Source organism: Lissotriton helveticus, chromosome 8, assembly GCF_964261635.1.
Source record: "Lissotriton helveticus chromosome 8, aLisHel1.1, whole genome shotgun sequence".
Lineage (NCBI taxonomy): Eukaryota > Metazoa > Chordata > Amphibia > Caudata > Salamandridae > Lissotriton > Lissotriton helveticus.
In genome coordinates, this window is record NC_136069.1 from 820,050,341 (window position 1) to 820,077,709 (window position 27,369).

At 39.5% G+C, this 27,369-nt stretch overlaps 19 non-coding genes across 19 annotated transcripts; all 19 read left to right on the top strand.

Moving 5' to 3' along the window:
• Positions 1–1,981: 1,981 nt before the first annotated feature.
• TRNAP-UGG (transfer RNA proline (anticodon UGG)) lies at positions 1,982–2,053 on the top strand. Its single transcript has one exon. It is a non-coding gene; the product is annotated as a tRNA-Pro (tRNA).
• Positions 2,054–2,341: 288 nt separating this feature from the next.
• Positions 2,342–2,414, top strand: TRNAV-CAC (transfer RNA valine (anticodon CAC)). The gene has a single exon. It is a non-coding gene; the product is annotated as a tRNA-Val (tRNA).
• Positions 2,415–4,508: 2,094 nt separating this feature from the next.
• TRNAP-AGG (transfer RNA proline (anticodon AGG)) lies at positions 4,509–4,580 on the top strand. Its single transcript has one exon. It is a non-coding gene; the product is annotated as a tRNA-Pro (tRNA).
• Positions 4,581–4,868: 288 nt separating this feature from the next.
• TRNAV-CAC (transfer RNA valine (anticodon CAC)) lies at positions 4,869–4,941 on the top strand. The gene has a single exon. It is a non-coding gene; the product is annotated as a tRNA-Val (tRNA).
• Positions 4,942–7,313: 2,372 nt separating this feature from the next.
• Positions 7,314–7,385, top strand: TRNAP-UGG (transfer RNA proline (anticodon UGG)). Its single transcript has one exon. It is a non-coding gene; the product is annotated as a tRNA-Pro (tRNA).
• A 288-nt stretch (positions 7,386–7,673) lies between these two features.
• On the top strand, positions 7,674–7,746 carry TRNAV-CAC (transfer RNA valine (anticodon CAC)). The gene has a single exon. It is a non-coding gene; the product is annotated as a tRNA-Val (tRNA).
• Positions 7,747–10,189: 2,443 nt separating this feature from the next.
• On the top strand, positions 10,190–10,262 carry TRNAV-CAC (transfer RNA valine (anticodon CAC)). Its single transcript has one exon. It is a non-coding gene; the product is annotated as a tRNA-Val (tRNA).
• Positions 10,263–12,366: 2,104 nt separating this feature from the next.
• On the top strand, positions 12,367–12,438 carry TRNAP-UGG (transfer RNA proline (anticodon UGG)). The gene has a single exon. It is a non-coding gene; the product is annotated as a tRNA-Pro (tRNA).
• A 288-nt stretch (positions 12,439–12,726) lies between these two features.
• On the top strand, positions 12,727–12,799 carry TRNAV-CAC (transfer RNA valine (anticodon CAC)). Its single transcript has one exon. It is a non-coding gene; the product is annotated as a tRNA-Val (tRNA).
• Positions 12,800–15,115: 2,316 nt separating this feature from the next.
• TRNAP-UGG (transfer RNA proline (anticodon UGG)) lies at positions 15,116–15,187 on the top strand. The gene has a single exon. It is a non-coding gene; the product is annotated as a tRNA-Pro (tRNA).
• Positions 15,188–15,475: 288 nt separating this feature from the next.
• On the top strand, positions 15,476–15,548 carry TRNAV-CAC (transfer RNA valine (anticodon CAC)). The gene has a single exon. It is a non-coding gene; the product is annotated as a tRNA-Val (tRNA).
• Positions 15,549–17,682: 2,134 nt separating this feature from the next.
• Positions 17,683–17,754, top strand: TRNAP-AGG (transfer RNA proline (anticodon AGG)). The gene has a single exon. It is a non-coding gene; the product is annotated as a tRNA-Pro (tRNA).
• Positions 17,755–18,042: 288 nt separating this feature from the next.
• TRNAV-CAC (transfer RNA valine (anticodon CAC)) lies at positions 18,043–18,115 on the top strand. Its single transcript has one exon. It is a non-coding gene; the product is annotated as a tRNA-Val (tRNA).
• A 2,490-nt stretch (positions 18,116–20,605) lies between these two features.
• On the top strand, positions 20,606–20,677 carry TRNAP-UGG (transfer RNA proline (anticodon UGG)). Its single transcript has one exon. It is a non-coding gene; the product is annotated as a tRNA-Pro (tRNA).
• Positions 20,678–20,965: 288 nt separating this feature from the next.
• TRNAV-CAC (transfer RNA valine (anticodon CAC)) lies at positions 20,966–21,038 on the top strand. The gene has a single exon. It is a non-coding gene; the product is annotated as a tRNA-Val (tRNA).
• A 2,116-nt stretch (positions 21,039–23,154) lies between these two features.
• TRNAP-UGG (transfer RNA proline (anticodon UGG)) lies at positions 23,155–23,226 on the top strand. The gene has a single exon. It is a non-coding gene; the product is annotated as a tRNA-Pro (tRNA).
• A 288-nt stretch (positions 23,227–23,514) lies between these two features.
• On the top strand, positions 23,515–23,587 carry TRNAV-CAC (transfer RNA valine (anticodon CAC)). Its single transcript has one exon. It is a non-coding gene; the product is annotated as a tRNA-Val (tRNA).
• A 2,084-nt stretch (positions 23,588–25,671) lies between these two features.
• Positions 25,672–25,743, top strand: TRNAP-UGG (transfer RNA proline (anticodon UGG)). The gene has a single exon. It is a non-coding gene; the product is annotated as a tRNA-Pro (tRNA).
• Positions 25,744–26,031: 288 nt separating this feature from the next.
• On the top strand, positions 26,032–26,104 carry TRNAV-CAC (transfer RNA valine (anticodon CAC)). The gene has a single exon. It is a non-coding gene; the product is annotated as a tRNA-Val (tRNA).
• The last annotated feature ends 1,265 nt before the right edge of the window (positions 26,105–27,369 follow it).

Here is a 27,369-nt window from a genome sequence, read left to right on the forward strand (position 1 = left end):
ACTTTCAAAAGAGCCCTGCATTCGGTTCAATGCTCAACCAGAACAAGCATTAACTTTGAGAATTGTTGGCACCAACAGGCCTCCTATTTTAGTGGAGTGTTTCTGGTTTTAAGTGCTGAGGCTTGGGCTCAATTCCTAGATGATCCTTCTCAAGGTGATGATACAAATGCATCGTCACCTTTTCGTTTAATGTCAGAATTGTTTATTTCCATTTGGTGGTGTATGAATGCTTTCGACAGTATGGGGATTTTTTCTAGCCTTGCATGAATAAAAGCATATCACTCCTCTTTATGTATTTTTCTACTACATTTATATTTGCATCTCCTCTCCTAGCATGCATTTTTGACTATCTTACAGGCTGTATATAATAAGTATCAATTCAGGGGCGCTTCTACTACTCAAATCACAACTGCTCTATCACGACATTGATAAGCAATCTGCATCTGCTTCTGTTGTGTATTGGTTATCATGTTTACCTGACGTGTGAAAGTCCCATGTTTGACAGTGCACGTTAACAAAGAAAACAATGATTTTTATTAAAAGTTGTCTTGTGTTTTGGTTACCTTGCATCAGCCAAAACGTGCCAGAGATGACTTCATTTGCAGTCACTTGAAAAGTAGGGATTCTCAAATAAATGGCAAGAGGTTGAAACAAATCCAAAGAAATGCATGGCATATCTATGAGTAGGTGTATGCATGTATCCATATATAAAGATAGATAGATAGATAGATAGATAGATAGATAGATAGATAGATAGATAGATAGATAGATAGATAGATAGATAGATAGATAGATAGATAGATAGATAGATAGATAGATAGATAGATAGATAGATAGATAGATAGATAGATAGATAGATAGATATAGGGAGAGAGAGAGCGTTAATATAAACAGAGACTTTATTTTCAATCAAGCGGTATTTTCTTTCCTTTAGGAGCAGAATGTTCTGATCATCAGCGCACCAGAATGTAGTGCTTGGTTGGCAAGCATCACATATTGTGATGTGTTAGCTAAGAGTTCCATGTCCTTCAGACTCATATATTCCTCTGTAGTTGTACCTTGGTGATTCCACAAAACATGGCATCATAATCAGCATTCTACTGCCACAGAGTGGACAGAGAAACCATTTAGAATTTCCCTGAAAAAGAAAAAAAGCATACTTAGGCAGAGCTTTGTGGACAGGAAGGACATTAGAGCAAGTGAGGAATAAGCACTGCTTTTGTTAATTTACATAGGCAGAACAGAGACTGCTGGGAAAAGCCTTAATTTAAAGGCACAGAAAATGCCTGCTTCTGGAGAGAACACTAAGAAGCATTGAAAGTTTTTCTTCTGACCCTGGCCACTCTTAAGAGGAATCCTATGATAGTCAGCAGGACCCACCCTAAAAAGGAAGGGACAGCCATTTGGACCCTTTCCACCTTTCCTATATCGAGCCTGATTGAGCGCTGATTGAGCGCTGATTGAGCGGATAAGCACATGTACTTCTCATTTTGGGAAGGCATTGCTTAGCTTGTTACCAGCAGCTCAGTTATGTTATGATGTTAGGGGCTATGCAAGGAATGGTTTAGTCCTGCATTAGGCAGTTTTTATTGCTTCTTGCATTCAAGAGATAGATAATTAGCCAGAATCTGTGGCCCAGCTATTCACCTTGGCATTCCGATTTGCACAAAGGGAATAAGTATTTGAGAGAAAAGGCAAAATGTGTTTCTTATGTTGTTATGAACAGCTTTTTATTCCTTCTCTTTAGGCTCAAGCCAATGCAGAAATATATAAATAACTGCTGACTTCCTGTAAGACTTGTCCAATGCTGAGAAAAAATAAAAGGGGACACTTACAAATGATAGTGCTATCGTTTGAGAAAGGGTAAGTTGACACTGAATTTCCTGTGAATTCACAGACCAAGCATGAAAAAGACCCCAGCATGATATTCATTGCGGGCTTAGAGCTGGTATTACCTTTTCAGAGGTGAGGGTCTTTCAACAGCTCGTTGGTATAGGGGTATGATTCTCGCTTTGGGTGCGAGAGGTCCCGGGTTCAAATCCCGGACGAGCCCTTTCATTGGTGCTCTTTTGAAGTATGCATTTCAAAGCCAATATCAATTTTCTCTTTGCAGTAGTGGATGATTATTTGCTAGAGTCTCATGCTTTTAACCTTGCCCTGCCTGAGCAAATAGGAAACTTTTCTCTTTAAGCATTTTGCAAAAATGCTGAACTTGCAAGGCATATACAAGCGTTCAGATAGGGCTGTCGGGCAGGTTGCATGAAAGAAATCTAAAACCAGATGCCCTTGGAATAGTCTGTTTTGAGCAGTTTCATCACAGAAGACTCACCTGTAGGTATCTGTTTCTGTAGTGTAGTGGTTATCACGTTCGACTCACACGCGAAAGGTCCCCGGTTCGAAACCGGGCAGAAACTCTAGTTATATTGTCTTGGCTGCAATGTTGAGAGTTGCTGTTTTGCATGAAATTGTCCAGGCCCTGAAGATGGGTTCATGCAGTCTCGTTCCAAGAAAGTGAATTCTCTTAAAAACAATAACATAATTGGCATGTGGATGTATCTGTTGATTCACAGACCTCACTTTCAAAAGAGCCCTGCATTCGGTTCAATGCTCAACCAGAACAAGCATTAACTTTGAGAATTGTTGGCACCAACAGGCCTCCTATTTTAGTGGAGTGTTTCTGGTTTTAAGTGCTAAGGCTTGGGCTCAATTCCTAGATGATCCTTCTCAAGGTGATGATACAAATGCATCGTCACCTTTTCGTTTAATGTCAGAATTGTTTATTTCCATTTGGTGGTGTATGAATGCTTTCGACAGTATGGGGATTTTTTCTAGCCTTGCATGAATAAAAGCATATCTCTCCTCTTTATGTATTTTTCTACTACATTTATATTTGCATCTCCTCTCCTAGCATGCATTTTTGACTATTTTACAGGCTGTATATAATAAGTATCAATTCAGGGGCGCTTCTACTACTCAAATCACAACTGTTCTATCACGACATTGATAAGCAATCTGCATCTGCTTCTGTTGTGTATTGGTTATCATGTTTACCTGACGTGTGAAAGTCCCATGTTTGACAGTGCACGTTAACAAAGAAACCAATGATTTTTATTAAAAGTTGTCTTGTGTTTTGGTTACCTTGCATCAGCCAAAACGTGCCAGAGATGACTTCATTTGCAGTCACTTGAAAAGTAGGGATTCTCTAATAAATGGCAAGAGGTTGAAACAAATCCAAAGAAATGCATGGCATATCTATGAGTAGGTGTATGCATGTATCCATATATAAAGATAGATAGATAGATAGATAGATAGATAGATAGATAGATAGATAGATAGATAGATAGATAGATAGATAGATAGATAGATAGATAGATAGATAGATAGATAGATAGATATAGGGAGAGAGAGAGCGTTAATATAAACAGAGACTTTATTTTCAATCAAGCAGTATTTTCTTTCCTTTAGGAGCAGAATGTTCTGATCATCAGCGCACCAGAATGTAGTGCTTGGTTGGCAAGCATCACATATTGTGATGTGTTAGCTAAGAGTTCCATGTCCTTCAGACTCATATATTCCTCTGTAGTTGTACCTTGGTGATTCCACAAAACATGGCATCATAATCAGCATTCTACTGCCACAGAGTGGACAGAGAAACCATTTAGAATTTCCCTGAAAAAGAAAAAAAGCATACTTAGGCAGAGCTTTGTGGACAGGAAGGACATTAGAGCAAGTGAGGAATAAGCACTGCTTTTGTTAATTTACATAGGCAGAACAGAGACTGCTGGGAAAAGCCTGACATTAAAGGCACAGAAAATGCCTGCTTCTGGAGAGAACACTAAGAAGCATTGAAAGTTTTTCCTCTGACCCTGGCCACTCTTAAGAGGAATCCTATGATAGTCAGCAGGACCCACCCTAAAAAGGAAGGGACAGCCATTTGGACCCTTTCCACCTTTTCTATATCTCGCCTGATCGAGCCTGATTGAGCGGATAAGCACATAAGCACATGTACTTCTCATTTTGGGAAGGCATTGCTTAGCTTGTTACCAGCAGCTCAGTTATGTTATGATGTTAGAGGCTATGCAAGGAATCCTTTAGTCCTGCATTAGGCAGTTTTTATTGCTTCTTGCATTCAAGAGATAGATAATTAGCCAGAATCTGTGGCCCAGCTATTCACCTTGGCATTCCGATTTGCAAAAAGGGAATAAGTATTGGAGAGAAAAGGCAAAATGTGTTTCTTATGTTGTTATGAACAGCTTTTTATTCTTTCTCTTTAGGCTCTAGCCAATGCAGAAATATATAAATAACTGCTGACTTCCTGTAAGACGTGTCCAATGCTGAGACAAAATAAAAGGGGACACTTACAAATGATAGTGCTATCGTTTGAGAAAGGGTAAGTTGACACTGAATTTCCTGTGAATTCACAGACCAAGCATGAAAAAGACCCCAGCATGATCTTCATTGCGGGCCTAGAGCTGGTATTACCTTTTCAGAGGTGAGGGTTTTTCAACGGCTCATTGGTCTAGGGGTATGATTCTCGCTTAGGGTGCGAGAGGTCCCGGGTTCAAATCCCGGACGAGCCCTTTCATTGGTGCTCTTTTGAAGTATGCATTTCAAAGCCAATATCAATTTTCTCTTTGCAGTAGTGGATGCATATTTGCTAGAGTCTCATGCTTTTAACCTTGCCCTGCCTGAGCAAATAGGAAACATTTCTCTTTAAGCATTTTGCAAAAATGCTGAACTTGCAAGGCATATACAAGCGTTCAGATAGGGCTGTCGGGCAGGTTGCATGAAAGAAATCTAAAACCAGATGCCCTTGGAATAGCCTGTTTTGAGCAGTTTTATCACAGAAGAATCACCTGTAGGTATCTGTTTCTGTAGTGTAGTGGTTATCACGTTCGCCTCACAAGCGAAAGGTCCCCGGTTCGAAACCGGGCAGAAACACTAGTTATATTGTCTTGGCTGCAATGTTGAGAGTTGCCGTTTTGCATGAAATTGTCCAGGCCCTGAAGATGGGTTCATGCAGTCTCGTTCCAAGAAAGTGAATTCTCTTAAAAACAATAACATAATTGGCATGTGGATGTATCTGTTGATTCACAGACCTCACTTTCAAAAGAGCCCTGCTTTCGGTTCAATGCTCAACCAGAACAAGCATTAACTTTGAGAATTGTTGGCACCAATAGGCCTCTTATTTTAGTGGAGTGTTTCTGGTTTTTAAGTGCTGAGGCTTGGGCTCAATTCCTAGATGATCCTTCTCAAGGTGATGATACAAATGCATCGTCACCTTTTCGTTTAATGTCAGAATTGTTTATTTCCATTTGGTGGTGTATGAATGCTTTCGACAGTATGGGGATTTTTTCTAGCCTTGCATGAATAAAAGCATATCACTCCTCTTTATGTATTTTTCTAATACATTTATATTTGCATCTCCTCTCCTAGCATGCATTTTTGACTATCTTACAGGCTGTATATAATAAGTATCAATTCAGGGGCGCTTCTTCTACTCAAATCACAACTGTTCTATCACGACATTGATAAGCAATCTGCATCTGCTTCTGTTGTGTATTGGTTATCATATTTACCTGACGTGTGAAAGTCCCATGTTGGACAGTGCACGTTAACAAAGAAACCAATGATTTTTATTAAAAGTTGTCTTGTGTTTTGGTTACCTTGCATCAGCCAAACCGTGCCAGAGATTACTTCATTTGCAGTCACTTGAAAAGTAGGGATTCTCAAATAAATGGCAAGAGGTTGAAACAAATCCAAAGAAATGCATGGCATATCTATGTGTAGGTGTATGCATGTATCCATATATAAAGATAGATAGATAGATAGATAGATAGATAGATAGATAGATAGATAGATAGATAGATAGATAGATAGATAGATAGATAGATAGATAGATAGATAAATAGATAGATGGATGGATGGATGGATGGATGGATGGATGGATGAATGGATAGACGGACAGACAGACAGACAGACAGACAGACAGACAGACAGACAGACAGACAGACAGACAGACAGACAGATAGATAGATAGATAGATAGATAGATAGATAGATAGATAGATAGATAGATAGATAGATAGATAGATAGATAGATAGATAGATAGATAGATAGATAGATAGATAGATAGATAGATAGATAGATAGATAGATAGATAGATAGATAGATAGATAGATAGATAGATAGATAGATATAGGGAGAGAGAGAGCGTTAATATAAACAGAGACTTTATTTTCAATCAAGCGGTATTTTCTTTCCTTTAGGAGCAGAATGTTCTGATCATCAGCGCACCAGAATGTAGTGCTTGGTTGGCAAGCATCACATATTGTGATGTGTTAGCTAAGAGTTCCATGTCCTTCAGACTCATATATTCCTCTGTAGTTGTACCTTGGTGATTCCACAAAACATGGCATCATAATCAGCATTCTACTGCCACAGAGTGGACAGAGAAACCATTTAGAATTTCCCTGAAAAAGAAAAAAAGCATACTTAGGCAGAGCTTTGTGGACAGGAAGGACATTAGAGCAAGTGAGGAATAAGCACTGCTTTTGTTAATTTACATAGGCAGAACAGAGACTGCTGGGAAAAGCCTGAAATTAAAGGCACAGAAAATGCCTGCTTCTGGAGAGAACACTAAGAAGCATTGAAAGTTTTTCCTCTGACCCTGGCCACTCTTAAGAGGAATCCTATGATAGTCAGCAGGACCCACCCTAAAAAGGAAGGGACAGCCATTTGGACCCTTTCCACCTTTCCTATATCGAGCCTGATCGAGCGCTGATTGAGCGGATAAGCACATAAGCACATGTACTTCTCATTTTGGGAAGGCATTGCTTAGCTTGTTACCAGCAGCTCAGTTATGTTATGATGTTAGAGGCTATGCAAGGAATGCTTTAGTCCTGCATTAGGCAGTTTTTATTGCTTCTTGCATTCAAGAGATAGATAATTAGCCAGAATCTGTGGCCCAGCTATTCACCTTGGCATTCCGATTTGCACAAAGGGAATAAGTATTTGAGAGAAAAGGCAAAATGTGTTTCTTATGTTGTTATGAACAGCTTTTTATTCTTTCTCTTTAGGCTCTAGCCAATGCAGAAATATATAAATAACTGCTGACTTCCTGTAAGACTTGTCCAATGCTGAGAAAAAATAAAAGGGGACACTTACAAATGATAGTGCTATCGTTTGAGAAAGGGTAAGTTGACACTGAATTTCCTGTGAATTCACAGACCAAGCATGAAAAAGACCCCAGCATGATCTTCATTGCGGGCTTAGAGCTGGTATTACCTTTTCAGAGGTGAGGGTCTTTCAACGGCTCGTTGGTCTAGGGGTATGATTCTCGCTTTGGGTGCGAGAGGTCCCGGGTTCAAATCCCGGACGAGCCCTTTCATTGGTGCTCTTTTGAAGTATGCATTTCAAAGCCAATATCAATTTTCTCTTTGCAGTAGTGGATGATTATTTGCTAGAGTCTCATGCTTTTAACCTTGCCCTGCCTGAGGAAATAGGAAACATTTCTCTTTAAGCATTTTGCAAAAATGCTGAACTTGCAAGGCATATACAAGCGTTCAGATAGGGCTGTCGGGCAGGTTGCATGAAAGAAATCTAAAACCAGATGCCCTTGGAATAGTCTGTTTTGAGCAGTTTCATCACAGAAGAATCACCTGTAGGTATCTGTTTCTGTAGTGTAGTGGTTATCACGTTCGACTCACACGCGAAAGGTCCCCGGTTCGAAACCGGGCAGAAACTCTAGTTATATTGTCTTGGCTGCAATGTTGAGAGTTGCTGTTTTGCATGAAATTGTCCAGGCCCTGAAGATGGGTTCATGCAGTCTCGTTCCAAGAAAGTGAATTCTCTTAAAAACAATAACATAATTGGCATGTGGGTGTATCTGTTGATTCACAGACCTCACTTTCAAAAGAGCCCTGCATTCGGTTCAATGCTCAACCAGAACAAGCATTAACTTTGAGAATTGTTGGCACCAACAGGCCTCCTATTTTAGTGGAGTGTTTCTGGTTTTAAGTGCTGAGGCTTGGGCTCAATTCCTAGATGATCCTTCTCAAGGTGATGATACAAATGCATCGTCACCTTTTCGTTTAATGTCAGAATTGTTTATTTCCATTTGGTGGTGTATGAATGCTTTCGACAGTATGGGGATTTTTTCTAGCCTTGCATGAATAAAAGCATATCTCTCCTCTTTATGTATTTTTCTACTACATTTATATTTGCATCTCCTCTCCTAGCATGCATTTTTGACTATCTTACAGGCTGTATATAATAAGTATCAATTCAGGGGCGCTTCTACTACTCAAATCACAACTGTTCTATCACGACATTGATAAGCAATCTGCATCTGCTTCTGTTGTGTATTGGTTATCATGTTTACCTGACGTGTGAAAGTCCCATGTTTGACAGTGCACGTTAACAAAGAAACCAATGATTTTTATTAAAAGTTGTCTTGTGTTTTGGTTACCTTGCATCAGCCAAAACGTGCCAGAGATGACTTCATTTGCAGTCACTTGAAAAGTAGGGATTCTCAAATAAATGGCAAGAGGTTGAAACAAATCCAAAGAAATGCATGGCATATCTATGAGTAGGTGTATGCATGTATCCATATATAAAGATAGATAGATAGATAGATAGATAGATAGATAGATAGATAGATAGATAGATAGATAGATAGATAGATAGATAGATAGATAGATAGATAGATAGATAGATAGATAGATAGATAGATAGATAGATAGATAGATAGATATAGGGAGAGAGAGAGCGTTAATATAAACAGAGACTTTATTTTCAATCAAGCGGTATTTTCTTTCCTTTAGGAGCAGAATGTTCTGATCATCAGCGCACCAGAATGTAGTACTTGGTTGGCAAGCATCAAATATTGTGATGTGTTAGCTAAGAGTTCCATGTCCTTCAGACTCATATATTCCTCTGTAGTTGTACCTTGGTGATTCCACAAAACATGGCATCATAATCAGCATTCTACTGCCACAGAGTGGACAGAGAAACCATTTAGAATTTCCCTGAAAAAGAAAAAAAGCATACTTAGGCAGAGCTTTGTGGACAGGAAGGACATTAGAGCAAGTGAGGAATAAGCACTGCTTTTGTTAATTTACATAGGCAGAACAGAGACTGCTGGGAAAAGCCTGAAATTGAAGGCACAGAAAATGCCTGCTTCTGGAGAGAACACTAAGAAGCATTGAAAGTTTTTCCTCTGACCCTGGCCACTCTTAAGAGGAATCCTATGATAGTCAGCAGGACCCACCCTAAAAAGGAAGGGACAGCCATTTGGACCCTTTCCACCTTTCCTATATCGAGCCTGATCGAGCCTGATTGAGCGGATAAGCACATAAGCACATGTACTTCTCATTTTGGGAAGGCATTGCTTAGCTTGTTACCAGCAGCTCAGTTATGTTATGATGTTAGAGGCTATGCAAGGAATGCTTTAGTCCTGCATTAGGCAGTTTTTATTGCTTCTTGCATTCAAGAGATAGATAATTAGCCAGAATCTGTGGCCCAGCTATTCACCTTGGCATTCCGATTTGCACAAAGGGAATAAGTATTTGAGAGAAAAGGCAAAATGTGTTTCTTATGTTGTTATGAACAGCTTTTTATTCTTTCTCTTTAGGCTCTAGCCAATGCAGAAATATATAAATAACTGCTGACTTCCTGTAAGACTTGTCCAATGCTGAGAAAAAATAAAAGGGGACACTTACAAATGATAGTGCTATCGTTTGAGAAAGGGTAAGTTGACACTGAATTTCCTGTGAATTCACAGACCAAGCATGAAAAAGACCCCAGCATGATCTTCATTGCGGGCTTAGAGCTGGTATTACCTTTTCAGAGGTGAGGGTCTTTCAACGAGAGGTCCCGGGTTCAAATCCCGGACGAGCCCTTTCATTGGTGCTCTTTTGAAGTATGCATTTCAAAGCCAATATCAATTTTCTCTTTGCAGTAGTGGATGATTATTTGCTAGAGTCTCATGCTTTTAACCTTGCCCTGCCTGAGCAAATAGGAAACATTTCTCTTTAAGCATTTTGCAAAAATGCTGAACTTGCAAGGCATATACAAGCGTTCAGATAGGGCTGTCGGGCAGGTTGCATGAAAGAAATCTAAAACCAGATGCCCTTGGAATAGTCTGTTTTGAGCAGTTTCATCACAGAAGAATCACCTGTAGGTATCTGTTTCTGTAGTGTAGTGGTTATCACGTTTGCCTCACACGCGAAAGGTCCCCGGTTCGAAACCGGGCAGAAACACTAGTTATATTGTCTTGGCTGCAATGTTGAGAGTTGCCGTTTTGCATGAAATTGTCCAGGCCCTGAAGATGGGTTCATGCAGTCTCGTTCCAAGAAAGTGAATTCTCTTAAAAACAATAACATAATTGGCATGTGGATGTATCTGTTGATTCACAGACCTCACTTTCAAAAGAGCCCTGCATTCGGTTCAATGCTCAACCAGAACAAGCATTAACTTTGAGAATCGTTGGCACCAACAGGCCTCCTATTTTAGTGGAGTGTTTCTGGTTTTAAGTGCTGAGGCTTGGGCTCAATTCCTAGATGATCCTTCTCGAGGTGATGATACAAATGCATCGTCACCTTTTCGTTTAATGTCAGAATTGTTTATTTCCATTTGGTGGTGTATGAATGCTTTCGACAGTATGGGGATTTTTTCTAGCCTTGCATGAATAAAAGCATATCACTCCTCTTTATGTATTTTTCTAATACATTTATATTTGCATCTCCTCTCCTAGCATGCATTTTTGACTATCTTACAGGCTGTATATAATAAGTATCAATTCAGGGGCGCTTCTACTACTCAAATCACAACTGTTCTATCACGACATTGATAAGCAATCTGCATCTGCTTCTGTTGTGTATTGGTTATCATATTTACCTGACGTGTGAAAGTCCCATGTTTGACAGTGAACGTTAACAAAGAAACCAATGATTTTTATTAAAAGTTGTCTTGTGTTTTGGTTACCTTGCATCAGCCAAAACGTGCCAGAGATGACTTCATTTGCAGTCACTTGAAAAGTAGGGATTCTCAAATAAATGGCAAGAGGTTGAAACAAATCGAAAGAAATGCATGGCATATCTATGAGTAGGTGTATGCATGTATCCATATATAAAGCTAGATAGATAGATAGATAGATAGATAGATAGATAGATAGATAGATAGATAGATAGATAGATAGATAGATAGATAGATAGATAGATAGATATAGGGAGAGAGAGAGCGTTAATATAAACAGAGACTTTATTTTCAATCAAGCGGTATTTTCTTTCCTTTAGGAGCAGAATATTCTTATCATCAGCGCACCAGAATGTAGTGCTTGGTTGGCAAGCATCACATATTGTGATGTGTTAGCTAAGAGTTCCATGTCCTTCAGACTCATATATTCCTCTGTAGTTGTACCTTGGTGATTCCACAAAACATGGCATCATAATCAGCATTCTACTGCCACAGAGTGGACAGAGAAACCATTTAGAATTTCCCTGAAAAAGAAAAAAAGCATACTTAGGCAGAGCTTTGTGGACAGGAAGGACATTAGAGCAAGTGAGGAATAAGCACTGCTTTTGTTAATTTACATAGGCAGAACAGAGACTGCTGGGAAAAGCCTGAAATTAAAGGCACAGAAAATGCCTGCTTCTGGAGAGAACACTAAGAAGCATTGAAAGTTTTTCCTCTGACCCTGGCCACTCTTAAGAGGAATCCTATGATAGTCAGCAGGACCCACCCTAAAAAGGAAGGGACAGCCATTTGGACCCTTTCCACCTTTCCTATATCTCGCCTGATCGAGCTAATTGAGCGCTGATTGAGCGGATAAGCACATAAGCACATAAGCACATGTACTTCTCATTTTGGGAAGGCATTGCTTAGCTTGTTACCAGCAGCTCAGTTATGTTATGATGTTAGAGGCTATGCAAGGAATGCTTTAGTCCTGCATTAGGCAGTTTTTATTGCTTCTTGCATTCAAGTGATAGATAATTAGCCAGAATCTGTGGCCCAGCTATTCACCTTGGCATTCCGATTTGCACAAAGGGAATAAGTATTTGAGAGAAAAGGCAAAATGTGTTTCTTATGTTGTTATGAACAGCTTTTTATTCTTTCTCTTTAGGCTCTAGCCAATGCAGAAATATATATATAACTGCTGACTTCCTGTAAGACTTGTCCAATGCTGAGAAAAAATAAAAGGGGACACTTACAAATGATAGTGCTATCGTTTGAGAAAGGGTAAGTTGACACTGAATTTCCTGTGAATTCACAGACCAAGCATGAAAAAGACCCCAGCATGATCTTCATTGCGGGCTTGCGGGCTTAGAGCTGGTATTACCTTTTCAGAGGTGAGGGTCTTTCAACGGCTCGTTGGTCTAGGGGTATGATTCTCGCTTTGGGTGCGAGAGGTCCCGGGTTCAAATCCCGGACGAGCCCTTTCATTGGTGCTCTTTTGAAGTATGCATTTCAAAGCCAATATCAATCTTCTCTTTGCAGTAGTGGATGATTATTTGCTAGAGTCTCATGCTTTTAACCTTGCCCTGCCTGAGCAAATAGGAAACATTTCTCTTTAAGCATTTTGCAAAAATGCTGAACTTGCAAGGCATATACAAGCGTTCAGATAGGGCTGTCGGGCAGGTTGCATGAAAGAAATCTAAAACCAGATGCCCTTGGAATAGTCTGTTTTGAGCAGTTTCATCACAGAAGAATCACCTGTAGGTATCTGTTTCTGTAGTGTAGTGGTTATCACGTTCGACTCACACGCGAAAGGTCCCCGGTTCGAAACCGGGCAGAAACTCTAGTTATATTGTCTTGGCTGCAATGTTGAGAGTTGCTGTTTTGCATGAAATTGTCCAGGCCCTGAAGATGGGTTCATGCAGTCTCGTTCCAAGAAAGTGAATTCTCTTAAAAACAATAACATAATTGGCATGTGGATGTATCTGTTGATTCACAGACCTCACTTTCAAAAGAGCCCTGCATTCGGTTCAATGCTCAACCAGAACAAGCATTAACTTTGAGAATTGTTGGCACCAACAGGCCTCCTATTTTAGTGGAGTGTTTCTGGTTTTAAGTGCTGAGGCTTGGGCTCAATTCCTAGATGATCCTTCTCAAGGTGATGATACAAATGCATCGTCACCTTTTCGTTTAATGTCAGAATTGTTTATTTCCATTTGGTGGTGTATGAATGCTTTCGACAGTATGGGGATTTTTTCTAGCCTTGCATGAATAAAAGCATATCACTCCTCTTTATGTATTTTTCTAATACATTTATATTTGCATCTCCTCTCCTAGCATGCATTTTTGACTATCTTACAGGCTGTATATAATAAGTATCAATTCAGGGGCGCTTCTACTACTCAAATCACAACTGTTCTATCACGACATTGATAAGCAATCTGCATCTGCTTCTGTTGTGTATTGGTTATCATATTTACCTGACGTGTGAAAGTCCCATGTTTGACAGTGCACGTTAACAAAGAAACCAATGATTTTTATTAAAAGTTGTCTTGTGTTTTGGTTACCTTGCATCAGCCAAAACGTGCCAGAGATGACTTCATTTGCAGTCACTTGAAATGTAGGGATTCTCAAATAAATGGCAAGAGGTTGAAACAAATCCAAAGAAATGCATGGCATATCTATGAGTAGGTGTATGCATGTATCCATATATAAAGATAGATAGATAGACAGATAGATAGATAGATAGATAGATAGATAGAGATATAGATAGATAGATAGATAGATAGATAGATAGATAGATAGATAGATAGATAGATAGATAGATAGATAGATAGATAGATAGATAGATAGATAGATAGATAGATAGATAGATAGATAGATAGATAGATAGATAGATAGATAGATAGATAGATAGATAGATAGATAGATAGATAGATAGATAGATAGATAGATAGATAGATATAGGGAGAGAGAGAGCGTTAATATAAACAGAGACTTTATTTTCAATCAAGCGGTATTTTCTTTCCTTTAGGAGCAGAATGTTCTGATCATCAGCGCACCAGAATGTAGTGCTTGGTTGGCAAGCATCACATATTGTGATGTGTTAGCTAAGAGTTCCATGTCCTTCAGACTCATATATTCCTCTGTAGTTGTACCTTGGTGATTCCACAAAACATGGCATCATAATCAGCATTCTACTGCCACAGAGTTGACAGAGAAACCATTTAGAATTTCCCTGAAAAAGAAAAAAAGCATACTTAGGCAGAGCTTTGTGGACAGGAAGGACATTAGAGCAAGTGAGGAATAAGCACTGCTTTTGTTAATTTACATAGGCAGAACAGAGACTGCTGGGAAAAGCCTGAAATTAAAGGCACAGAAAATGCCTGCTTCTGGAGAGAACACTAAGAAGCATTGAAAGTTTTTCCTCTGACCCTGGCCACTCTTAAGAGGAATCCTATGATAGTCAGCAGGACCCACCCTAAAAAGGAAGGGACAGCCATTTGGACCCTTTCCACCTTTCCTATATCTCGCCTGATCGAGCCTATTGAGCGCTGATTGAGCGGATAAGCACATAAGCACATAAGCACATAAGCACATAAGCACATAAGCACATAAGCACATAAGCACATAAGCACATAAGCACATAAGCACATGTACTTCTCATTTTGGGAAGGCATTGCTTAGCTTGTTACCAGCAGCTCAGTTATGTTATGATGTTAGAGGCTATGCAAGGAATGCTTTAGTCCTGCATTAGGCAGTTTTTATTGCTTCTTGCATTCAAGAGATAGATAATTAGCCAGAATCTGTGGCCCAGCTATTCACCTTGGCATTCCGATTTGCACAAAGGGAATAAGTATTGGAGAGAAAAGGCAAAATGTGTTTCTTATGTTGTTATGAACAGCTTTTTATTCTTTCTCTTTAGGCTCTAGCCAATGCAGAAATATATAAATAACTGCTGACTTCCTGTAAGACGTGTCCAATGCTGAGACAAAATAAAAGGGGACACTTACAAATGATAGTGCTATCGTTTGAGAAAGGGTAAGTTGACACTGAATTTCCTGTGAATTCACAGACCAAGCATGAAAAAGACCCCAGCATGATCTTCATTGCGGGCTTAGAGCTGGTATTACCTTTTCAGAGGTGAGGGTCTTTCAACGGCTCATTGGTCTAGGGGTATGATTCTCGCTTTGGGTGCGAGAGGTCCCGGGTTCAAATCCCGGACGAGCCCTTTCATTGGTGCTCTTTTGAAGTATGCATTTCAAAGCCAATATCAATTTTTTCTTTGCAGTAGTGGATGATTATTTGCTAGAGTCTCATGCTTTTAACCTTGCCCTGCCTGAGCAAATAGGAAACATTTCTCTTTAAGCATTTTGCAAAAATGCTGAACTTGCAAGGCATATACAAGCGTTCAGATAGGGCTGTCGGGCAGGTTGCATGCAAGAAATCTAAAACCAGATGCCCTTGGAATAGTCTGTTTTGAGCAGTTTCATCACAGAAGAATCACCTGTAGGTATCTGTTTCTGTAGTGTAGTGGTTATCACGTTCGCCTCACACGCGAAAGGTCCCCGGTTCGAAACCGGGCAGAAACACTAGTTATATTGTCTTGGCTGCAATGTTGAGAGTTGCCGTTTTGCATGAAATTGTCCAGGCCCTGAAGATGGGTTCATGCAGTCTCGTTCCAAGAAAGTGAATTCTCTTAAAAACAATAACATAATTGGCATGTGGATGTATCTGTTGATTCACAGACCTCACTTTCAAAAGAGCCCTGCATTCGGTTCAATGCTCAACCAGAACAAGCATTAACTTAGAGAATTGTTGGCACCAACAGGCCTCCTATTTTAGTGGAGTGTTTCTGGTTTTAAGTGCTGAGGCTTGGGCTCAATTCCTAGATGATCCTTCTCAAGGTGATGATACAAATGCATCGTCACCTTTTCGTTTAATGTCAGAATTGTTTATTTCCATTTGGTGGTGTATGAATGCTTTCGACAGTATGGGGATTTTTTCTAGCCTTGCATGAATAAAAGCATATCACTCCTCTTTATGTATTTTTCTAATACATTTATATTTGCATCTCCTCTCCTAGCATGCATTTTTGACTATCTTACAGGCTGTATATAATAAGTATCAATTCAGGGGCGCTTCTACTACTCAAATCACAACTGTTCTATCACGACATTGATAAGCAATCTGCATCTGCTTCTGTTGTGTATTGGTTATCATATTTACCTGACGTGTGAAAGTCCCATGTTTGACAGTGCACGTTAACAAAGAAACCAATGATTTTTATTAAAAGTTGTCTTGTGTTTTGGTTACCTTGCATCAGCCAAAACGTGCCAGAGATGACTTCATTTGCAGTCACTTGAAAAGTAGGGATTCTCAAATAAATGGCAAGAGGTTGAAACACATCCAAAGAAATGCATGGCATATCTATGAGTAGGTGTATGCATGTATCCATATATAAAGATAGATAGATAGATAGATAGATAGATAGATAGATAGATAGATAGATAGATAGATAGATAGATAGATAGATAGATAGATAGATAGATAGATAGATAGATAGATAGATAGATAGATAGATAGATAGATAGATAGATAGATAGATAGATATAGGGAGAGAGAGAGCGTTAATATAAACAGAGACTTTATTTTCAATCAAGCGGTATTTTCTTTCCTTTAGGAGCAGAATGTTCTGATCATCAGCGCACCAGAATGTAGTGCTTGGTTGGCAAGCATCACATATTGTGATGTGTTAGCTAAGAGTTCCATGTCCTTCAGACTCATATATTCCTCTGTAGTTGTACCTTGGTGATTCCACAAAACATGGCATCATAATCAGCATTCTACTGCCACAGAGTGGACAGAGAAACCATTTAGAATTTCCCTGAAAAAGAAAAAAAGCATACTTAGGCAGAGCTTTGTGGACAGGAAGGACATTAGAGCAAGTGAGGAATAAGCACTGCTTTTGTTAATTTACATAGGCAGAACAGAGACTGCTGGGAAAATCCTGAAATTAAAGGCACAGAAAATGCCTGCTTCTGGAGAGAACACTAAGAAGCATTGAAAGTTTTTCCTCTGACCCTGGCCACTCTTAAGAGGAATCCTATGATAGTCAGCAGGACCCACCCTAAAAAGGAAGGGACAGCCATTTGGACCCTTTCCACCTTTTCTATATCTCGCCTGATCGAGCCTGATTGAGCGGATAAGCACATAAGCACATGTACTTCTCATTTTGGGAAGGCATTGCTTAGCTTGTTACCAGCAGCTCAGTTATGTTATGATGTTAGAGGCTATGCAAGGAATGCTTTAGTCCTGCATTAGGCAGTTTTTATTGTTTCTTGCATTCAAGAGATAGATAATTAGCCAGAATCTGTGGCCCAGCTATTCACCTTGGCATTCCGATTTGCACAAAGGGAATAAGTATTTGAGAGAAAAGGCAAAATGTGTTTCTTATGTTGTTATGAACAGCTTTTTATTCTTTCTCTTTAGGCTCTAGCCAATGCAGAAATATATAAATAACTGCTGACTTCCTGTAAGAGGTGTCCAATGCTGAGACAAAATAAAAGGGGACACTTACAAATGATAGTGCTATCGTTTGAGAAAGGGTAAGTTGACACTGAATTTCCTGTGAATTCACAGACCAAGCATGAAAAAGACCCCAGCATGATCTTCATTGCGGGCTTAGAGCTGGTATTACCTTTTCAGAGGTGAGGGTCTTTCAACGGCTCGTTGGTCTAGGGGTATGATTCTCGCTTAGGGTGCGAGAGGTCCCGGGTTCAAATCCTGGACGAGCCCTTGCATTGGTGCTCTTTTGAAATATGCATTTCAAAGCCAATATCAATTTTCTCTTTGCAGTAGTGGATGCATATTTGCTAGAGTCTCATGCTTTTAACCTTGCCCTGCCTGAGCAAATAGGAAACATTTCTCTTTAAGCATTTTGCAAAAATGCTGAACTTGCAAGGCATATACAAGCGTTCAGATAGGGCTGTCGGGCAGGTTGCATGAAAGAAATCTAAAACCAGATGCCCTTGGAATAGCCTGTTTTGAGCAGTTTCATCACAGAAGAATCACCTGTAGGTATCTGTTTCTGTAGTGTAGTGGTTATCACGTTCGCCTCACACGGGAAAGGTCCCCGGTTCGAAACCGGGCAGAAACACTAGTTATATTGTCTTGGCTGCAATGTTGAGAGTTGCCGTTTTGCATGAAATTGTCCAGGCCCTGAAGATGGGTTCATGCAGTCTCGTTCCAAGAAAGTGAATTCTCTTAAAAACAATAACATAATTGGCATGTGGATGTATCTGTTGATTCACAGACCTCACTTTCAAAAGAGCCCTGCTTTCGGTTCAATGCTCAACCAGAACAAGCATTAACTTTGAGAATTGTTGGCACCAATAGGCCTCTTATTTTAGTGGAGTGTTTCTGGTTTTTAAGTGCTGAGGCTTGGGCTCAATTCCTAGATGATCCTTCTCAAGGTGATGATACAAATGCATCGTCACCTTTTCGTTTAATGTCAGAATTGTTTATTTCCATTTGGTGGTGTATGAATGCTTTCGACAGTATGGGGATTTTTTCTAGCCTTGCATGAATAAAAGCATATCACTCCTCTTTATGTATTTTTCTAATACATTTATATTTGCATCTCCTCTCCTAGCATGCATTTTTGACTATCTTACAGGCTGTATATAATAAGTATCAATTCAGGGGCGCTTCTTCTACTCAAATCACAACTGTTCTATCACGACATTGATAAGCAATCTGCATCTGCTTCTGTTGTGTATTGGTTATCATACTTACCTGACGTGTGAAAGTCCCATGTTGGACAGTGCACGTTAACAAAGAAACCAATGATTTTTATTAAAAGTTGTCTCGTGTTTTGGTTACCTTGCATCAGCCAAACCGTGCCAGAGATTACTTCATTTGCAGTCACTTGAAAAGTAGGGATTCTCAAATAAATGGCAAGAGGTTGAAACAAATCCAAAGAAATGCATGGCATATCTATGTGTAGGTGTATGCATGTATCCATATATATAGATAGATAGATAGATAGATAGATAGATAGATAGACAGATAGATAGATAGATAGATAGATAGATAGATAGATAGATAGATAGATAGATAGATAGATAGATAGATAGATAGATAGATAGATAGATAGATAGATAGATAGATAGATAGATAGATAGATAGATAGATAGATAGATGGATGGATGGATGGATGGATGGATGGATGGATGGATGGATGGATGGATGGATGGATGGATGGATGGATGGATGGATGGATGGATGGATGAATGGATAGACGGACAGACAGACAGACAGACAGACAGACAGACAGACAGACAGAGAGATAGATAGATAGATAGATAGATAGATAGATAGATAGATAGATAGATAGATAGATAGATAGATAGATAGATAGATAGATAGATAGATAGATGGATAGATAGATAGATAGATAGATAGATAGATAGATAGATAGATAGATAGATAGATAGATAGATAGATAGATAGATAGATAGATATAGGGAGAGAGAGAGCATTAATATAAACAGAGACTTTATTTTCAATCAAGCGGTATTTTCTTTCCTTTAGGAGCAGAATGTTCTGATCATCAGCGCACCAGAATGTAGTGCTTGGTTGGCAAGCATCACAAATTGTGATGTGTTAGCTAAGAGTTCCATGTCCTTCAGACTCATATATTCCTCTGTAGTTGTACCTTGGTGATTCCACAAAACATGGCATCATAATCAGCATTCTACTGCCAGAGAGTGGACAGAGAAACCATTTAGAATTTCCCTGAAAAAGAAAAAAAGCATACTTAGGCAGAGCTTTGTGGACAGGAAGGACATTAGAGCAAGTGAGGAATAAGCACTGCTTTTGTTAATTTACATAGGCAGAACAGAGACTGCTGGGAAAAGCCTGAAATTAAAGGCACAGAAAATGCCTGCTTCTGGAGAGAACACTAAGAAGCATTGAAAGTTTTTCCTCTGACCCTGGCCACTCTTAAGAGGAATCCTATGATAGTCAGCAGGACCCACCCTAAAAAGGAAGGGACAGCCATTTGGACCCTTTCCACCTTTCCTAGATCGAGCCTGATCGAGCCTGATTGAGCGCTGATTGAGCGGATAAGCACATAAGCACATGTACTTCTCATTTTAGGAAGGCATTGCTTAGCTTGTTACCAGCAGCTCAGTTATGTTATGATGTTAGAGGCTATGCAAGGAATGCTTTAGTCCTGCATTAGGCAGTTTTTATTGCTTCTTGCATTCAAGAGATAGATAATTAGCCAGAATCTGTGGCCCAGCTATTCACCTTGGCATTCCGATTTGCACAAAGGGAATAAGTATTTGAGAGAAAAGGCAAAATGTGTTTCTTATGTTGTTATGAACAGCTTTTTATTCTTTCTCTTTAGGCTCTAGCCAATGCAGAAATATATAAATAACTGCTGACTTCCTGTAAGACTTGTCCAATGCTGAGAAAAAATAAAAGGGGACACTTACAAATGATAGTGCTATCGTTTGAGAAAGGGTAAGTTGACACTGAATTTCCTGTGAATTCACAGACCAAGCATGAAAAAGACCCCAGCATGATCTTCATTGCGGGCTTAGAGCTGGTATTACCTTTTCAGAGGTGAGGGTCTTTCAACGGCTCGTTGGTCTAGGGGTATGATTCTCGCTTTGGGTGCGAGAGGTCCCGGGTTCAAATCCCGGACGAGCCCTTTCATTGGTGCTCTTTTGAAGTATGCATTTCAAAGCCAATATCAATTTTCTCTTTGCAGTAGTGGATGATTATTTGCTAGAGTCTCATGCTTTTAACCTTGCCCTGCCTGAGCAAATAGGAAACATTTCTCTTTAAGCATTTTGCAAAAATGCTGAACTTGCAAGGCATATACAAGCGTTCAGATAGGGCTGTCGGGCAGGTTGCATGAAAGAAATCTAAAACCAGATGCCCTTGGAATAGTCTGTTTTGAGCAGTTTCATCACAGAAGAATCACCTGTAGGTATCTGTTTCTGTAGTGTAGTGGTTATCACGTTCGCCTCACATGCGAAAGGTCCCCGGTTCGAAACCGGGCAGAAACACTAGTTATATTGTCTTGGCTGCAATGTTGAGAGTTGCCGTTTTGCATGAAATTGTCCAGGCCCTGAAGATGGGTTCATGCAGTCTCGTTCCAAGAAAGTGAATTCTCTTAAAAACAATAACATAATTGGCATGTGGATGTATCTGTTGATTCACAGACCTCACTTTCAAAAGAGCCCTGCATTCGTTCAATGCTCAACCAGAAAAAGCATTAACTTTGAGAATTGTTGGCACCAACAGGCCTCCTATTTTAGTGGAGTGTTTCTGGTTTTAAGGGCTGAGGCTTGGGCTCAATTCCTAGATGATCCTTCTCAAGGTGATGATACAAATGCATCGTCACCTTTTCGTTTAATGTCAGAATTGTTTATTTCCATTTGGTGGTGTATGAATGCTTTCGACAGTATGGGGATTTTTTCTAGCCTTGCATGAATAAAAGCATATCACTCCTCTTTATGTATTTTTCTAATACATTTATATTTGCATCTCCTCTCCTAGCATGCATTTTTGACTATCTTACAGGCTGTTTATAAGAAGTATCAATTCAGGGGCGCTTCTACTACTCAAATCACAACTGTTCTATCACGACATTGATAAGCAATCTGCATCTGCTTCTGTTGTGTATTGGTTATCATATTTACCTGACGTGTGAAAGTCCCATGTTTGACAGTGCACGTTAACAAAGAAACCAATGATTTTTATTAAAAGTTGTCTTGTGTTTTGGTTACCTTGCATCAGCCAAAACGTGCCAGAGATGACTTAATTTGCAGTCACTTGAAAAGTAGGGATTCTCAAATAAATGGCAAGAGGTTGAAACAAATCCAAAGAAATGCATGGCATATCTATGAGTAGGTGTATGCATGTATCCATATATAAAGATAGATAGATAGATAGATAGATAGATAGATAGATAGATAGATAGATAGATAGATAGATAGATAGATAGATAGATAGATAGATAGATAGATAGATAGATAGATAGATAGATAGATAGATATAGGGAGAGAGAGAGCATTAATATAAACAGAGACTTTATTTTCAATCAAGCGGTATTTTCTTTCCTTTAGGAGCAGAATGTTCTGATCATCAGCGCACCAGAATGTAGTGCTTGGTTGGCAAGCATCACAAATTGTGATGTGTTAGCTAAGAGTTCCATGTCCTTCAGACTCATATATTCCTCTGTAGTTGTACCTTGGTGATTCCACAAAACATGGCATCATAATCAGCATTCTACTGCCAGAGAGTGGACAGAGAAACCATTTAGAATTTCCCTGAAAAAGAAAAAAAGCATACTTAGGCAGAGCTTTGTGGACAGGAAGGACATTAGAGCAAGTGAGGAATAAGCACTGCTTTTGTTAATTTACATAGGCAGAACAGAGACTGCTGGGAAAAGCCTGAAATTAAAGGCACAGAAAATGCCTGCTTCTGGAGAGAACACTAAGAAGCATTGAAAGTTTTTCCTCTGACCCTGGCCACTCTTAAGAGGAATCCTATGATAGTCAGCAGGACCCACCCTAAAAAGGAAGGGACAGCCATTTGGACCCTTTCCACCTTTCCTAGATCGAGCCTGATCGAGCCTGATTGAGCGCTGATTGAGCGGATAAGCACATAAGCACATGTACTTCTCATTTTAGGAAGGCATTGCTTAGCTTGTTACCAGCAGCTCAGTTATGTTATGATGTTAGAGGCTATGCAAGGAATGCTTTAGTCCTGCATTAGGCAGTTTTTATTGCTTCTTGCATTCAAGAGATAGATAATTAGCCAGAATCTGTGGCCCAGCTATTCACCTTGGCATTCCGATTTGCACAAAGGGAATAAGTATTTGAGAGAAAAGGCAAAATGTGTTTCTTATGTTGTTATGAACAGCTTTTTATTCTTTCTCTTTAGGCTCTAGCCAATGCAGAAATATATAAATAACTGCTGACTTCCTGTAAGACTTGTCCAATGCTGAGAAAAAATAAAAGGGGACACTTACAAATGATAGTGCTATCGTTTGAGAAAGGGTAAGTTGACACTGAATTTCCTGTGAATTCACAGACCAAGCATGAAAAAGACCCCAGCATGATCTTCATTGCGGGCTTAGAGCTGGTATTACCTTTTCAGAGGTGAGGGTCTTTCAACGGCTCGTTGGTCTAGGGGTATGATTCTCGCTTTGGGTGCGAGAGGTCCCGGGTTCAAATCCCGGACGAGCCCTTTCATTGGTGCTCTTTTGAAGTATGCATTTCAAAGCCAATATCAATTTTCTCTTTGCAGTAGTGGATGATTATTTGCTAGAGTCTCATGCTTTTAACCTTGCCCTGCCTGAGCAAATAGGAAACATTTCTCTTTAAGCATTTTGCAAAAATGCTGAACTTGCAAGGCATATACAAGCGTTCAGATAGGGCTGTCGGGCAGGTTGCATGAAAGAAATCTAAAACCAGATGCCCTTGGAATAGTCTGTTTTGAGCAGTTTCATCACAGAAGAATCACCTGTAGGTATCTGTTTCTGTAGTGTAGTGGTTATCACGTTCGCCTCACATGCGAAAGGTCCCCGGTTCGAAACCGGGCAGAAACACTAGTTATATTGTCTTGGCTGCAATGTTGAGAGTTGCCGTTTTGCATGAAATTGTCCAGGCCCTGAAGATGGGTTCATGCAGTCTCGTTCCAAGAAAGTGAATTCTCTTAAAAACAATAACATAATTGGCATGTGGATGTATCTGTTGATTCACAGACCTCACTTTCAAAAGAGCCCTGCATTCGTTCAATGCTCAACCAGAAAAAGCATTAACTTTGAGAATTGTTGGCACCAACAGGCCTCCTATTTTAGTGGAGTGTTTCTGGTTTTAAGGGCTGAGGCTTGGGCTCAATTCCTAGATGATCCTTCTCAAGGTGATGATACAAATGCATCGTCACCTTTTCGTTTAATGTCAGAATTGTTTATTTCCATTTGGTGGTGTATGAATGCTTTCGACAGTATGGGGATTTTTTCTAGCCTTGCATGAATAAAAGCATATCACTCCTCTTTATGTATTTTTCTAATACATTTATATTTGCATCTCCTCTCCTAGCATGCATTTTTGACTATCTTACAGGCTGTTTATAAGAAGTATCAATTCAGGGGCGCTTCTACTACTCAAATCACAACTGTTCTATCACGACATTGATAAGCAATCTGCATCTGCTTCTGTTGTGTATTGGTTATCATATTTACCTGACGTGTGAAAGTCCCATGTTTGACAGTGCACGTTAACAAAGAAACCAATGATTTTTATTAAAAGTTGTCTTGTGTTTTGGTTACCTTGCATCAGCCAAAACGTGCCAGAGATGACTTAATTTGCAGTCACTTGAAAAGTAGGGATTCTCAAATAAATGGCAAGAGGTTGAAACAAATCCAAAGAAATGCATGGCATATCTATGAGTAGGTGTATGCATGTATCCATATATAAAGATAGATAGATAGATAGATAGATAGATAGATAGATAGATAGATAGATAGATAGATAGATAGATAGATAGATAGATAGATAGATAGATAGATAGATAGATAGATAGATAGATAGATAGATAGATAGATATAGGGAGAGAGAGAGCGTTAATATAAACAGAGACTTTATTTTCAATCAAGCAGTATTTTCTTTCCTTTAGGAGCAGAATGTTCTGATCATCAGCGCACCAGAATGTAGTGCTTGGTTGGCAAGCATCACATATTGTGATGTGTTAGCTAAGAGTTCCATGTCCTTCAGACTCATATATTCCTCTGTAGTTGTACCTCAGCATTCTACTGCCACAGAGTGGACAGAGAAACCATTTAGAATTTCCCTGAAAAAGAAAAAAAGCATACTTAGGCAGAGCTTTGTGGACAGGAAGGACATTAGAGCAAGTGAGGAATAAGCACTGCTTTTGTTAATTTACATAGGCAGAACAGAGACTGCTGGGAAAAGCCTGAAATTAAAGGCACAGAAAATGCCTGCTTCTGGAGAGAACACTAAGAAGCATTGAAAGTTTTTCCTCTGACCCTGGCCACTCTTATGAGGAATCCTATGATAGTCAGCAGGACCCACCCTAAAAAGGAAGGGACAGCCATTTGGACCCTTTCCACCTTTCCTTGATCGAGCCTGATTGAGCGCTGATTGAGCGGATAAGCACATAAGCACATGTACTTCTCATTTTGGGAAGGCATTGCTTAGCTTGTTACCAGCAGCTCAGTTATGTTATGATGTTAGAGGCTATGCAAGGAATGATTTAGTCCTGCATTAGGCAGTTTTTATTGCTTCTTGCATTCAAGAGATAGATAATTAGCCAGAATCTGTGGCCCAGCTATTCACCTTGGCATTCCGATTTGCACAAAGGGAATAAGTATTTGAGAGAAAAGGCAAAATGTGTTTCTTATGTTGTTATGAACAGCTTTTTATTCTTTCTCTTTAGGCTCTAGCCAATGCAGAAATATATAAATAACTGCTGACTTCCTGTAAGACTTGTCCAATGCTGAGAAAAAATAAAAGGGGACACTTACAAATGATAGTGCTATCGTTTGAGAAAGGGTAAGTTGACACTGAATTTCCTGTGAATTCACAGACCAAGCATGAAAAAGACCCCAGCATGATCTTCATTGCGGGCTTAGAGCTGGTATTACCTTTTCAGAGGTGAGGGTCTTTCAACGGCTTGTTGGTCTAGGGGTATGATTCTCGCTTTGGGTGCGAGAGGTCCCAGGTTCAAATCCCGGACGAGCCCTTTCATTGGTGCTCTTTTGAAGTATGCATTTCAAAGCCAATATCAATTTTCTCTTTGCAGTAGTGGATGATTATTTGCTAGAGTCTCATGCTTTTAACCTTGCCCTGCCTGAGCAAATAGGAAACATTTCTCTTTAAGCATTTTGCAAAAATGCTGAACTTGCAAGGCATATACAAGCGTTCAGATAGGGCTGTCGGGCAGGTTGCATGAAAGAAATCTAAAACCAGATGCCCTTGGAATAGTCTGTTTTGAGCAGTTTCATCACAGAAGAATCACCTGTAGGTATCTGTTTCTGTAGTGTAGTGGTTATCACGTTCGCCTCACATGCGAAAGGTCCCCGGTTCGAAACCGGGCAGAAACACTAGTTATATTGTCTTGGCTGCAATGTTGAGAGTTGCCGTTTTGCATGAAATTGTCCAGGCCCTGAAGATGGGTTCATGCAGTCTCGTTCCAAGAAAGTGAATTCTCTTAAAAACAATAACATAATTGGCATGTGGATGTATCTGTTGATTCACAGACCTCACTTTCAAAAGAGCCCTGCATTCAGTTCAATGCTCAACCAGAAAAAGCATTAACTTTGAGAATTGTTGGCACCAACAGGCCTCCTATTTTAGTGGAGTGTTTCTGGTTTTAAGTGCTGAGGCTTGGGCTCAATTCCTAGATGATCCTTCTCAAGGTGATGATACAAATGCATCGTCACCTTTTCGTTTAATGTCAGAATTGTTTATTTCCATTTGGTGGTGTATGAATGCTTTCGACAGTATGGGGATTTTTTCTAGCCTTGCATGAATAAAAGCATATCACTCCTCTTTATGTATTTTTCTAATACATTTATATTTGCATCTCCTCTCCTAGCATGCATTTTTGACTATCTTACAGGCTGTATATAATAAGTATCAATTCAGGGGCGCTTCTACTACTCAAATCACAACTGTTCTATCACGACATTGATAAGCAATCTGCATCTGCTTCTGTTGTGTATTGGTTATCATATTTACCTGACGTGTGAAAGTCCCATGTTTGACAGTGCACGTTAACAAAGAAACCAATGATTTTTATTAAAAGTTGTCTTGTGTTTTGGTTACCTTGCATCAGCCAAAACGTGCCAGAGATGACTTCATTTGCAGTCACTTGAAAAGTAGGGATTCTCAAATAAATGGCAAGAGGTTGAAACAAATCCAAAGAAATACATGGCATATCTATGAGTAGGTGTATGCATGTATCCATATATAAAGATAGATAGATAGATAGATAGATAGATAGATAGATAGATAGATAGATAGATAGATAGATAGATAGATAGATAGATAGATAGATAGATAGATAGATATAGGGAGAGAGAGAGCGTTAATATAAACAGAGACTTTATTTTCAATCAAGCGGTATTTTCTTTCCTTTAGGAGCAGAATGTTCTGATCATCAGCGCACCAGAATGTAGTGCTTGGTTGGCAAGCATCACATATTGTGATGTGTTAGCTAAGAGTTCCATGTCCTTCAGACTCATATATTCCTCTGTAGTTGTACCTTGGTGATTCCACAAAACATGGCATCATAATCAGCATTCTACTGCCACAGAGTGGACAGAGAAACCATTTAGAATTTCCCTGAAAAAGAAAAAAAGCATAC